Source organism: Crassostrea angulata, chromosome 8 (genome assembly GCF_025612915.1).
Source record: "Crassostrea angulata isolate pt1a10 chromosome 8, ASM2561291v2, whole genome shotgun sequence".
NCBI classification, from domain to species: domain Eukaryota; kingdom Metazoa; phylum Mollusca; class Bivalvia; order Ostreida; family Ostreidae; genus Magallana; species Magallana angulata.
Window position 1 is genome coordinate 681,619 of NC_069118.1, and position 15,776 is coordinate 697,394.

Consider the following 15,776-nt stretch of genomic DNA (forward strand, 5'->3'; position numbering starts at 1 on the left):
AATTACTTAGGTTAAAAAAATCCTTTCTTGACGACTTTCTGCCTTACATTTACCACAATTCCATTGATAAGCAAGAAAATGCGTAAGTCGTCAGCCTATATAATTGTCAAATCTACCCAGTGACTATGTCATTGCATTTTGCTTATATTACTTTTTATAGCTTATAGGTTATTACCTCGGTGCTAAACCTTTTACATAGTTTACAATAACATTTACTGTTTTGGGAGTTGATTTTAAGGTATCCGATCCATGATATCACCAGATTCATTGAATCTGGATGCATAACAGGTAAGTTACTATACTCTGTCCCGAGTTTTTGCTTCAACCACTTTTTGCTTGATATTTCAATAATAGTAAATACCTTTGTGCTCAAACTACGTTCATCCAATAATATGAAAAATGTCCAGATTATCTGTTATAAATCGCCCCTTCTACCGCTTCAGGTTTCAATACACATCCCAAAATTGAAAGTGTACGGAGATTTTGCATTGCACCAACCATTTAGAAGCCCGGATGATAACGTTAAAAAAATGCGCGAGGTATCCCGAGTATTTCCGAATGGAGAAAAGATGTAAACATTTCCCATTATAAATCTCCGTAAGAAAATTGTTTTCGTTCCTGTGAGATTTTATGAGTGAAAAGGGATCATTGTTCAATGAAGATATCTTGGATATGTTCCCTTTCATCGATTTCAATTGTATTTCTTTCACAGGTATGTGTATTTTTATTGAAAATCATCAAAAATTGATGGAGGCAATAACTTGGGACAGACTATAAGAGTACTTAGAGTAGTTACTCTATATACTTGGACATAATTTTCATTTTTAAGTATCAACATGTAAGAGAGGAACGTGTCCTAATAAATGAACTTTTCCTTTTCTTGAAGAGTTCCCCCCCCCACACCCTTTTGCTTTTAATCCGAAAAAAATAATTCTAAAAATTTGTATAGGGTATAAAATCTATTTTCAATAGCTTTTGTATTCCTAATGATTAAATAGGAAAGCATTTATTGATATTCTTTGTATTTACTTTTTTTTAATTTAATGTGCTTGTCTCCTTACACCTAAATGCAATTTTCATTAGTAAATTATTACTGCTTAATTAAGAATATTTTTTTAAAATTCTCTCAGTAAATCTTATTCACTCTAAAATGCTTTGAATTAATATCAGAGTATTTCTTTCATGATGGATATTCAAGGTTAGAAAAAAAGGTCCTAATATGGGCCGGATACCTTTATCAACTCTCCTATGCAGTAACTCTGGCAAACCGGAAGTGAAACAGTGTTTGGACCCCAGCACAAATCATCATCGCTGACAAGACTTAGTTCTTAAAAATAATATATACACTCGATGATGTATTCAGAAGCATTGTTTTTCAAGGAAACTTATTTATAAATGCCTCGAAAATAGTCAGATTTTAAATGATATGAACAATTTAGATATTTTTTTGTTGTATGTATTTCTACGCCAGAGTTCAATACTGCTATAGTACAATTATTTGGAAATATTTTGATTTCTGATACAAATGCATATCGTAGAAATTGATGGTGTTAATTCTATCTTTAATTATTACACAACATGATTTATATGGGGCTTTCCGTTTTTTTGTCTATTAATGTAGCTCGGAATTAAAAATTCTTTTTAGAGAAAATGTGCGCAATATTATTCATATACAGCTAAGGAACTTACGGCGCGCACTTTGAACAAACACAAAGTACGCGCTGTGGCTCGTCGTTCTGCTAAACACGCCGTAGAAGCGTAGTGAGGTCGCCGTGACAGCACCGAAAGATCTCCAACAGCGCCACGAGAGCTCCGTCGGCACGCTCAAGGAACGCAGCTAATCGTAGTGTAGATGCAGTGATAAGTCAATTGCGCTTGCACGGAGACCTCACGGAGTCCTTTGGGATCTCACTGCGTCTCTATCGCGTTCTCACTGCGCTCTCACTGCGCATCCACAGCGTTTGAACAAGTTGTGTTCTATTTGGCTGTGTTCACACAGCGACCCCAAAGAGCTGTTGCTGCGTTCATCGCGCTCTCGTGACGTTTCTTCTGCGTTTATATTGCAATCCCACGGCATTTCTAGTGCGATGTCACCAAGACCACGAAAATCCAAAAAATGGCTGTTGTACAATAGCAAGCGATGTTATAATTATCAAAATGGATGTAGATTACTATGTAAAAAGTAGCATTTGCTAATATTCCAAGACCTATCGATGGACGTAGATGGAATTCATGCCATTTGGTTCCGATGTTTTCAAATCTTTTCTCTGTTTTCTAACAACTAAAAACGAATCTTATTTGTAGACCTGACTACTAAGAGTTTAATCCTAGTCCATCACAAATTGTTTAGAAGTAACTATGTTTCAATTACAATGTACCTTTTCATAAAAAAGTGACAACATTTTTCAGTTAAGTTTATTTATCAGTCAAGTGAGTAAGGATATGAAACGTCATTCATGCCTGGTAAACGACAATCTATATAATAGAGAAGGCCAATTAAAGTTTTCAATGTTTTTAATTTGAGGAATTGAGTGCATTCATTCTGGTGCATTAAGGTACACTTTTCTTCATTCACATACATGATTTTTTTAAATAAAATACAATAACTAGTAATAACCTTAGCAAATTAAGCCGAGACGGAGGGTCATCAAAAAAGTTCCACGAATTGTGTGACAACAAGGGACCAACGGTGACCATCTTCTACAACACGGACAACAATGTGAACGGGGATTACCGGTCAGACAGCTGGGGGAGTACTGGAGACTGGTGTATAGACGAGCGAGCGTTCTTGTATAAGCTATATTCTACAAAAGGTCGGGAACCAATGAAATTTCCATACGTAATGAAAGAAACCCATTACAAAGATAAATTTACGGACAATGGATTTTTTCTTTGCCTTTATTTTACCCGACTGTTACAATAGTTAAAAAGCCGTCTTTAAACTGTTACACGTTATGTACCTACAGTTCTTTTCATGACAGACAAAGATTTGACATGAAAGGAGATTCACCAAGTCTGTAGCAAACGGTCACAACAACGAACCGATCTTGAGGTCTACCTGGTTAAAGGTTGGAGGCTTTTCGTCATTATCGTCTATTTTTATATTAATTATGGCCAGCGTTTTTTAAAAAGTGGCACTGTTTTGTTTTGGTATGGTTCTTTATGGAAAAAAACCCCAACATTCCTAATTTTTGTACAAATTAGAATTCAAATTATATTTCAAAAGATCTTTGCACTTTTCTTCCTGGTCTTTATATATAAAGAGTACATTATATATATATAAAGAGTATATATATATATATATATATATATATATATATATATATATATATATATATATAACTGTTTCTATTAAGAAAGAGGATTTTCTATTCGTATCCTCTTTTTTTCAGTGCAAAATGAAAAATGAACACAATGCAAAAACAGAAATGAACATGAATTTTATTCATTTTTGTTGTTGAACACAACATAAATTGGTGAACCCACCATCGTTTTCACACAAAAGCACATTTTACAGTACCTTAAAACCTTCATATTCCACAATAACAGTCACAATATTGGTGAATCAACCAAGTTATTTCATCGAATATCTCACATACGAATAAACTTGGTGGGTCCACCAATAATAAAATTTTGGCGATTGTATTTTTTTAGACAGCTTCAAATATGCAATACTCGTTTTGTCTTATACTTTACTGATTAAATTTGGTGAACTCACCAAAGAATGAAAAATGCAGACATAATTTCTTTTTCCAAATATTTGGTGGATCCACCAAAATGAAATTTTACAAACAAATATAGAGTACAAAGTTGGTGCAATCACCAAAAGTTTCTAAACATTTATCGATGGCACTAAATAAACAGAAACACCGCAAAATATGTCAGTTTATATACAAAACAAGAAAGTTGGTGAAGCCACCAAAAAGATTGACAAAATTCAAAATACCCCTACTTGGTGGATCCACCAGATATCAAGTTATACGAATTATAAAAAAATTACAAAATTGGTGGATTCACCAAAGAAACTCCAGGCCGGTAACAATTAGTTTATCGCTGCAGTTGAATACATAATTGGTGGGCCCACCAACATGAATGCTATGTTCAGTTTACATAAAAGATCAGAAAGTTGGTGAATCCACCAGAAAGATCAACATATCATCATAACTCCTAATTGCCTTTGGATTTACAATGCCATAAAAAAAAGAAATACGTGTAGAAAGAAATTTTAAAGAATATTAAAATATCATGAAGTGTTTTTGGATTACAGTAGTGAAACATTTTATTACTTGCTTTACACAAAGGGTTTACATATAACTTTCTCATCATCCATGATCACGTTTTGTATTGTGTCTGCACGTATAGTCTCTTTTTCATAAAGAGTTGACTATTTAGAAAACATTTGAAATATTCCCTATGCATGTGCGAAAAAAATGTCTCCATCTATTTACAGCATTATTTCTTACTGTTCTTATATAGCTTTTTTTTCACAGATGATTTGTACAAATCAATATGATAACTTATTGACCATTTCCAATCAGTAAAGTGGATAAAAATTCTTTCTTTAAAAAATGCGTTAAAGATGAACGGGAAAAGTTTTGGTATTCCTCTCAAGCTACGAATTTTGCGATGCTTAAACCATGCTTGTTTACCTCCTTCGGATTTCTTGTTACATGTAGGCGAGTCACCCATCCTTTTGTAGAACGTTTTCACTGTCGAATCGTTGTTTGTAATCTTGTAGTGAAGTGGACGAAAAAATTTCGTAAAATCACACATACTATTTTGCATCAAGGTGTGAATTTCATAATTAAATTACGTTAATAATCATGTTGACTTTAAGAAGTAGTTCAATGGGATCATCATTTCCTCCTCAGTTTCCAGCCTCGTTGCTGAATCATGCATTGACATCCTCATGTGCATAAGAAAAGGTGCACCTGAAAATACATATTTTTTTTCAATCTTTTTAATTAGATCTTTGATAAAGGCAACAAATCTATGTTTCCTACATGTATAGCAAAGGTGATAATGCATTTCTATCCTTATAAGTAAATACATTTTGCCAATAAACTAATAAAGTAACTGATTACACCTTCTGTATTTTAAGTCTTGTGAGAAAATGTCCTTCAGCTATAATTTCATTTTCGCTTTATAAATAATTATTGTAAAATTATTTTTAAAAAAACCCTACTATCATTTTTGAAATAGTATAAATGAAAGTGAGGTAGTGGACAGGCTTTGGCGGATCCAAGTCAGTGGGAGTTAGCATAAAAAAATATAATTATACTTTAAATGAAATAATATTGAATAAATACGTTAAGAGTAAGAATATTTAGCGATAACTTTTTAATATGTGGATTAATTAACAAAAAATCTTTGTAGATAGTGTAGGGCGAGTTCATCAAGTTTCGGGCAGATCATATACATTGGATCGGACAACTTAGGTTCAAAATCTATCCCCCGGGGCCCGTTTCACAAACCATGCTTTTGACTAAGTTATATTTTGTGAAAAAAAACTTTTTCTTAAGTCCATTTCTTATCCGTTTCACTATTCAAGTCTTATCTTAGGAAATTCCTTAGTTATGTCTTTACTTTAAAAAGACAGGTAAATCGATGTCTTAACAAACTTAACATGACGACTGTTTATGTTTTACTGAAAAGAATTATACGGAGATTAAAGCATATTAAAGTGGAACAAAAATAATAAATTACACGTATCATTAAAACCTGTTTCACTTTACTTCTAAACTAAAACATTAGAAGTAAAAATATACATAATATATATCGTCAATTAATTCCTTTGGTTTAGACTTTAGATTTTTACATCTTTTAGATTATCTGGTTACATTAGCATTTTTAATTTTGGAGTAAGCATATTTGTATATGTTAACACGGGCTATTAATAATGAACCAACTATAGACAAAAAATACACTCGATCGTAAAAATTTCAACAGTGACCAATTTCAGTTGATTTATGCAGTCATATTCATATAATATCTAAAACAAAGAAATGTATGTACATGTAATAAAAAACAAGAAAGATACTTTGATCGATGCATTAAATTAAAAAGAAATACCGTTTACAAAGAACATTACGTAATTTTTATCTGCTCGCTTATGCATGTAAATGGAAAATTTCATACAAAATATCAGTATATGTATTTAGACATTACACTATTTACACTCTATGTACGCATTTTTTTCTAGGTGAATAAGAGAATGAATTTTTATATTCACTTATTAAGTTAACATTCTTGTTATATTGAAAAGAAATTATACATAATCGGTATTAATTTAGCTATAACAATATGATATGAAAGTTATTTACAATGCATCTTAATTAAGATAAGTCAACTGTGCTACGCTAAGAAAGTTTTGTGAAACAGCTATGGTAAACCTCGGGAAATTCCTAAGTTATAAATTAGGCATTTCTTAAGTGCTATCTAATGAATCATCTTTAAAAAATCATTGTGAAACGGGCACCAGGAGTGTGGGGGGGGGGGGTCTTCTTCTCCAAAACAGTCTTTTATCTGATACATTTAATTTGGGACGGTGATAAAACTTAATAGTGGCATTTAACCTAACGAACAAAATCTAGAAGAGATACGTCCCACTAATCATCCCCTTCCCCTTCTGTAATCAATGTCCTAATGCATGTACAGCTGTATTTATGCGATTGCGGGTTCATATTTATTACAATAGATATTGCAAGAATAGAAATATTTCAAGCTTCATCATTAAACCGCATATTAAAAAGTGGAAAGCCGGAAATGTTTGTATTTTTTCCAGTCAGATGCAATAAAAAATATCTTAGCAACTTACATCAACTGTATACATTTATACATTATCAATTTTAGTTAATTTTTTTCGCATTGTCATCTCCTCTGAATATCAAGCCAGTTGCTACTTGATTTCATTTTTTAAACCATAAGTCAAGAAAAACAAATAAGGAAAAATTCGGACACAGTATAACGTACAAAACAATCTTGTTAAACACACAGAGCCCTTTAATGTTTATCCTCTAGTGTATCAAATACGCATCATTTGTTGAACATGAATTTTATTTTACTACTTCCATCCCATAATTTATATGTTAAGTGCCCGTGAATTAATTTGACTATCTATAAAAGAAGTTGTAGTTAACTGAATAATTAAGATATTTTGGTTAAATCAATAAAATCTGAATTTCAGTTCAACTGCGGTCAATTTGGATACAGATGACTTTAATAATCAGAATACATAGAGACTGTCAAGAATATTTTTTCCTTAACTAACGCAAATCAGCATATACCTGATTAATATAGAACAAAGAGATTCTTTATCAGTTGTTATCAATTTCTCGATGAAAATCAAATTTTGAATAGGACATAATTTTACAATGTAAACTTTACATAACATTTTTCTGTATGGCATTATTATTTAAATGATAGAGAACATTCGAAAATAAAAAGAGCTATGTTCACTTAATCCATACAATAGTTTTGTCTGTATCCCAACTATAGGTACATGATTTTGTTATATAAACAAGACACTTAATCTGTGGGGTGGGGGGGGGGGGGGTCATTTAAAAGTTTCATTCGAGATCCATGTTTTATGAATCAGAATATGAAAAATATTTTTTTCAAATAACATTTGCAATTCATTTCTTTCATTAATATATACAAGGCAATCGACCTTAAATGACACCAACATCAAAACATGTGTTATAATCTTAGAGGCAAATATATCATTGTAAATACTGGTATGCATTAAACTAAATGTGTGCGCTTTTTGAATTTGCGAAAATGTTCTGAATTTTCATGTAGCCTGTACTAAACGTTTTTCTTAGTTTATGAAAATCAAACCGTTCTACATGTACTTGTGTTTTCTTGGACAGACCTTTGAAGACTACGACGAATTTATCTAGCTCGAAGTTCTGTAGCTTCATGTCACAATATTGATTCAATATTGTGATTTTTTTTTAAGGAAGACTATAAACATAATCATTACTATATAAAAGGGTCTAGATCGAAGTGTATATTTTATAAACGTTTAGTGTATGACAACCTACCTTCGGGTAATGCTTGTGAATGGATCTTTTCAGTCAGTAGATTCATTAACAGGTGCTTGAATATTAGTATTTTGACATCTGATTCAAAAGTAGGATGATGATCACAGCAACTTCCGAGTCTGAGCGTGTAGCCTTTTACGAGGTTTTCGAGAAAATCACGGCACATAACGGAAGAGGCTTTGTAAGAGTCTTCTAAACGGAAAAGAAGGAACATTAGAATAATTTGGCAAGTGATGTTGATCCATCTCTTAACATGGTCAATGCAGACGTATTTGACAAATCGCCGAGTGAAATGCCGAGATTATCACCAAATTGAATGTTATTGATATAGCTTTCCTAAAAATGCACTGCATGAAATAGAAATTCGAAATTTAACTGTCGAGTTATTTGCCAATTGGAATGATAGGCAATTAAATTGTTCTCGATATGACCCGCTATTCAAAAGAGAAACATCGAGAGTAATCTTCACAATAGTCTCTACCTTGACCCATTTTCTCAGCGTCCACATCGTTAGAATAAATGTAGGGAATTCTTTAGATTATGTTTTTATCAGTTGGAAGAAAGGAAAATATTCGTAACGTACAATTTGTACTCAAAGTAGTCTATTTTCTCTTTATATTTTGACTTCAACAATTTAAAAACGTACCTTTGATTTAGGATTTTTTCCCTCTTCATCCATGATTTACATGCAGTAATCGAATACGTTGTTTGTATCCTCGAAATGCAAAGCTTGTAAACATCTGAAACAATTCTATAGCGCAGACCGACCTGTTTATGCTAATACAAAAACGACACAGCATGGCTCCACGGCAACAGTTCTACACTAATTAGGCCGCACCTAAGACCACTCACTCAGTCTAGATTTATTTCCCAAATGAACAACAGACGTGTCTTCTTTCGATATGTAACATACTCTACGATCTATCCAAGTCTCTCTCTCTCTCTCTCTCTCTCTCTCTCTCTCTCATTTTATTCAAGTGTTTTGGTAAACGGAAGAGAATTTTTACTTTTATGTCACACACTTTTAAGTCAGAGAGAGAGAGAGAGAGAGAGAGAGAGAAGGGGGGCATACGGACAGGTACATGTACATGTAGGCAACCAAACGGTCAAATAGACACTGTTTGTAATTTGTAAGCATACAGCCATAAGATAAGTCAAGAAATTTGACTCACGGGTTTGTAAAACTTTGCAAGGCTAATTTGGTTGTTCACATAGTAATTCTTTCATATCAAAATCTAACTGACAATGTTATACGAGGATTGTCCAAAAATTGCGTAGATAAGTAGCGTTACTCACTTGATAATGAAAATAAAAAATGAAAAGTTAAAATCAGCATAAAGAAATGAATATCGTGACGAAAAGTACTTTTAATTAATAATAAAGAAACTTAAAAAGGGATAAAATTTGTTCAGGCTCATTTTTTTAACCAATAAAAAATTGTTTCATTTCGTAGTAAAATGGCGACGTCAGCGTTTGAGGCGACGCAAAGATAACAACTTTTGTAATGATCTTTAAACAGATCTTAAGGCGATATAAAAATCAACATAATAGCTTAGATATAAATTTTGTTATCAAATAGTCAAGCAACAAAGAAAGTCGTCATACGAGTAAAATGACATCAAGTGGGAAAAAAAACCTCAATCGACAGACAGACGTTATACAATAATTGATGCAGGCATGTTTGTAAACGAGACATCGTAAATATGCATGTGGGGAACATGTTCAAGGAAAATGTTTTCTCTGATGTTGTTAAGAAATAAAACGATTAATCTGATTTTCCCCATGTAATTTGGGAATATGTATCATATTAAAAGATTCCGTAATAATATGACTTAATACGTCTATAATTGTAATGGTGTAATCTCTCTCTCTCTCTCTCTCTCTCTCTCTCTCTCTCTCTCTCAAAACAATAAATAAGAAAAAGTATGTGCAGTATCATCGATCCTTGCGGTGAATTAGAGGAACAACGATTAAAATATTCTTCTTCTATATATGGAAGGTCTGTCGGCATACCTGTGTCAGATGGTACCGACGATGACAGGGAATAGGCAGAGGTTTTGCGAATTAAACACGGTTTACGGTTGGAAGTCTGTCATTTGTTCATAGAGTCAACACAGTACGTGATTTAATTGAAGAAAACATTTATATTGATTCCGGAAATATTCACACATCTCCCTCTCATTTATTTTACATACACACAATTGATTTAAGGTTATATGAACGTATGAACGATGTAAAATCATTAATTATATGTAAGTATAAATATTTGCAAATGTATTTTATTTCCCTTAAATCAAGCTACAAAATAGCAAAAACGTAGGCTAAGAAATAAGTCTCAGTGGTTATCGCGTGAGCTTAAACCATTTTCTAGATTGTAACAATTTTGTTTATTTCTTAATTGAACAGCAATAATTATTGCAATCACCTAAATGATGAATGATTCAAAACTGAAACAATTTCCGTACCAAAAGGATGTCAAGATACTTGAATTTGAAGACGCCCCTTATTGGCCACCCTTTCTGAATTATAAAGCTGTACTTACCCGACAAATAGCTACCTCTTTCTTTTTTCATTCTTTATCTCTCCCAAAACTTACAGATTTTGATATGTCTATGTGAGGATCTTACGACATGTAGATGCCTCATTTGAACTCTCTCTCTCTCTCTCTCTCTCTCTCTCTCTCTCTCTCTCTCTCTCTCTCTCTCTCTGGGTGATGGTTATCCCTAATCCTGATCGATCATGCAGACACAGGGAAATCGCTTCTGCATATCATCTGCTTGGTCCCCCTGATTTTGACGAGTGCCGATATGTAGTGGAGAATTTCATCAGGGAAAGTGCGATTTCTCCACTTCACAGGTGGGCTCCGAATTTTGACATCGAGTGCAGATATTGAGGTAAAAGCAGAATTTCAACGGGTAAAATGCGATTTATCCACTTCACGTGGAAGGCCCCTGCTTGATTCATGTTCATGTATCTTCCCACCGAGCACCGGGTATTGTCATTTCTTCCGATGGGTCTGTGGATCTGTGCTGCGAGTAAGTCATTGCTTCAAGAACCGGAGCAGACTTGCCGGACCATAACCGCAAAGCCTCTGCGGACAGGCCCTTCTTCCTCCGTCGTATCCGTAGCGCCGGCTCGGACAAGACGAGAATCACCACAGAGCCCATGCGGAGTCGGGCGTCAACGGGTACGTTCTGTGTTCGCTTCGGAGAAGGGTAACGCACCCGGAGCCGGCCCAAAACAGCACTGTCTTTGTGTTCCCAGTCCGTCCAGACTGAGGCAAACTTCCTCAGAGTCAGGATTACGGTTAGGGTTAAATTGATTTGCTAAATCTGAATAACTTTTTTTTGAAAGTCAGTTTAAAAAAAAAATTACACATGAAGTTATTCGCGTTCGCTAATTTCTTTTCAATCAATTACAATTTATTGTACACGGGGTCACCACAACCAATATTTTCATCATAGTAAAACACATATACATGTATATACACTGGTGTATCCACACCTGTAACACCTTAGCGCTGGTGCAAGGGATGGGGTATCTGGCTAAGGTGTGAATAAATGAAACAAGGGTTTGTAATTTACCCATTTACATGAAGTCATGAAATCAGATGAAATATCCCAAGATTTGTGTGTGTTTTATTACTTACCTATTAGTTACTCAATTTATCATGTTTAATTATATTGGGGAGAGAGAGAGAGAGAGAGAGAGAGAGAGAGAGAGAGAGAGAGGGGGGGGCTCAACTTCGTTTCTATATGAAGAAGTTCAACGATCTATGTATGCACAGGAAACTATTTTAACGAACGGGAAATATACCAATTAAGCTAGTGGACATAGGATTTCCTCACTTGTCGTCTTTATATTGCATGTTGTTCAAAGGGGGTTCATTTGCTACATGTGCCTGTACAGGTACATGTATATTTTACACTGGGATTTACGTAGCTTCCATAGTCTGTTCTACATTTATTATCCATTTGTCATTTTTCACATGTTACATATGTACATGTACATATGCACGTAGTTGTTTGTTTAAAAAATTGTTGAAACTCTTATCATATGTACATCAGCCGGAATCGGACAGTCGTCGTGATATCAAAATGTATCTCAGATCTATGATAAATGATGAAGCGCTAATCACTTGGTGAATTAACATTTAGAGGACCACAATCCGATCGAGTGTCAATCGGGTTTTAGTACAGCCGGATCGATCGAGTTGTACATTGGTCCTAATTGGTGGTGTTGCATGTAATCTTATGTCGATAATCGTCCATAAAAATTATTTCTGCATGCTCTGGGCATTACTAGCAAATTTTAAAGAAATTCCGAACGGATTATTGGTGCAGATATGTGTACCGGGTATACGATTCACGCCCATTTCGGTCAAACGAGTTTCCCTTAACTTCAACTTACATGCATCAGGACCCGCACCTTAAACATAGACTTACATACAGTTCCAACCACAATTACAGTGGCAGTTTTCAGCACCGGTGTGCTTTAGGTCGCTAAATGTAGATGCATTACAGCGCACGCAACTTTTTTTTATGAACAAAAGGGAAATGTTGGCAGAAATAATGGATCCTGTGCTTTATGTAAAACCAAATCAAATGAAACTGAGATTTCCAGCAATTTCCTGAAATCCTTTTGACATGTATGCCAGATTTAAAAGCTATTGTAAAGAAGTTTCGAGAAACAATCGTGATATTGATAATGAAAATCTTTCACTTTAATTGATTCCCATCGACCTTTTTTTTTTGTAAAGGACAGTATCCACAAACAGAACCTATTAAAAAGGTTTATGTTTTCCACACCAGCAAAGAGTACTGAGGATATGATTCTCAGCAGTTTAAAATAGAGAAGAGAACTAACAGAAACGTAGCACGTTTTTGAAAGTGGGGAGGGGGGTGGGCAGACTAAACAAAAAAATCTTGACATGCCCCCCACCCCCCAACCCCCAAAGAAAAAAAACGGAAGGAAAAAAGAATAAGACACCTTTCCATAATCATGAAAATCCTAATCCGTGGATTTTACTGTTCATTTCCTAATTTTCAATTCTATTCTTTGTCCAAAAATTTAATTTTTTATATGTAAATTTAGGAAAAAATCATTGATTCGACACCCCCCCCCCCCCCGATACTACGTCCCTGCAATAAAACTATATGATATCCCGTTTAAGCTCGGAGATTACATGTATCACTTACACATGTATATGATGAAATGCTTAATATCTTAATTTCTTGAATATTTAGTTAATTTTGTTCATATCGAGTCCATTTTTTTTAAAATAACTTTCTTAACATATTCCTTAGAATTAAAATAAAATTAATACAACTGTAAAATGAAAAGTTATAGGAGAGGATAGGGTTGAAAAATCTAAACTGATGATTTATGTAATGTACGTGGCCATAATTCTTTATATGTAGCTGACTGAAAAACATTTTTTTTTTTAAATATCAAACCAATTAGTAGGTATATTTTGTGCTTTGTATCTCTAAATTTTGTGATTTAGGTCCCTTTGGCTTTTATCATTCATCCAAATAAGAATTTCAGATAAAATACTGTTTCGAAAAAAAAAAAAATTAGGGCATGGGGTCACCCCCTCCCCTTCATCTTCCCCGTTTTATGCATAAATAATTTATACATATGCATAAAGACGTATCACACCATTTGTTTATTGTTTACAAATTATGCATAAGGTGGACAACCAATCTGTCGCAGTACATACTTTTTTCCAAAGGGGGGGGGGGGGTTACAGTCCCTGAAACGTTTTACTTTCCCACTTGAACGGTGAGTGCACTCTGAGCGTACGGTGAGCGCACTCTGATCGAACAGTAAGCGCACGCTGAACGGAATTTGGTGAACGCTAATGAACGATGAGCGACCGCAGAGCGCAAAGTGAACGGTGGAGTGCCTCGGAGATTATCTTTACATTGTATTTCGTCAGTAATCAGGACAAAATAGCTGATTAACTAAATGTACAGTGCTGCTATCGTGAATATTGACAAAACATGGCTATCCTATCCAATAATCTGCAAATAAAATTTATTCTATTACATCTTATACCATACCATTCATACTTAAGAATAACATTTAAATTAAACCAAATTTAAGACTATAATGATTTTATCAACGAAAAATCCAGTAATTTACTAACTGTCTAATTGTGGTAATTTATCGCTGTATGAAGTCATACAAAAACAACCAAAGACGGACCTGCTTAAGAATGTGTATTTTAGATTCTGCGGATTAAAGTCTTATTTAAAGTGATCTTTTGTGTGTAATATACATGTAAGTTTTCTTCCACCTTTACGCACGGGTTCTTTTCTCATTTTGCTGTGTCCCGCAAAGACCGATTCTTTCATTTTGGAGTTCCGAATGAAAACTGACTGAACGATAAGTGAACGCTGAACGAACGGTGAACGCTTTGTGAACGCACAATGAGCGCACGGTGAGAGCTTTGTAAACGATGAGCGCGAACCGAGCGGAGACCGCAAGTGAACCAACTGTGAGCGCACTATGAGCGCACGGTGAGCTCTCGAAAAAATAAAAAGTAGAACGTTTCAGGGTCTGTAAAAATGGACATTTTTTTTATCTTATCTATATTTGCATGTCGGCAAAAGGTGGGTGGGGATTCCGAGCGCTAGTTTCAGTAACTTTACTATGTGATTTTATTCAGAATAAATTCATTCTCCCAATTCCACGCATGACTTGTGTTACATACATTGAGTACAAAATCCGTTTTCTAAATTTTAAGAAGATTACCCGTCTAATATTTACAAGTAGATCTAAGTGAGCTTTTTGCAATTTCCATTTTATTAAAAAAAAACTAATGTGCAGCAAATTATATCTCATTGAAAATAACATTTATAGATCCAAATACTCTTATGGTGTGAGAAAACAATACACGCAATTTAAATTTGATGAAAACTTGATAAGTATTATGACATATGTTCATAAATACATGCATATGCATGCACACACCATTGTCTACATTTACCTGTGTAAGAAATGCAAGAAACAAGTATGATTTTAAAATATCAGATTCACGTGAAGCACTATGCAGAGACAATTCCTATTTTTCTGCTTTGAAAACCCCTGTCCCCTCCCATCCTCACGCTAGAGTTACATGAGTTCGATTTTGTACCATTACCTTTTAGGATGTTTGAATTTGATTCTAAGTAAGTTGACCATGGCTCAGTGATATTTAAAATTGGCGATGATAAAAATATATACGGCACACATTTTACTAAACGTATATATATACAGTGTAAATGTAATGGATTATCAAAAACCAAGCTAAACAAATAAATAAAACCATTTCATTTTATCAAGGTCTTGGACTTTCAGTAGGACAAAACTATATTTTTCTTGCGTTAAAACAAGTTTGATCAAAGTACTAAAGTACTGACTGGAGTTGATTTTATCGATTATTATTAATTCTTAAATCAACGATATGTTATTTTGCATGGCAAGTAGTTTCTAATCTGTATTTGAATTTTTAAAACATGAATTCTCGAACTTTTCCGACAAGAATCATGTATCGAAATATTTCTAAAAATTGTACACGTCTGGATCCAATTAATATTAAATATTTATTAGATAATATTATGAATATTAGATATTGTTAATTATATAATATTGTCTCGTTCAATCAGACGCTCGGCTGTCTCCGTTACTCTCCAACTACCAAGAGAGACTCTCTGTCGGAAATTTACGGATACAGCCGGTTAAACG

General features: G+C 34.0%; 1 pseudogene; it reads left to right on the forward strand.

The window, feature by feature from the left end:
- Window positions 1–277: 277 nt before the first annotated feature.
- LOC128159120 (interferon-induced protein 44-like) overlaps window positions 278–15,776 on the forward strand; it is a 36,352-nt pseudogene continuing 20,853 nt past the window's right edge.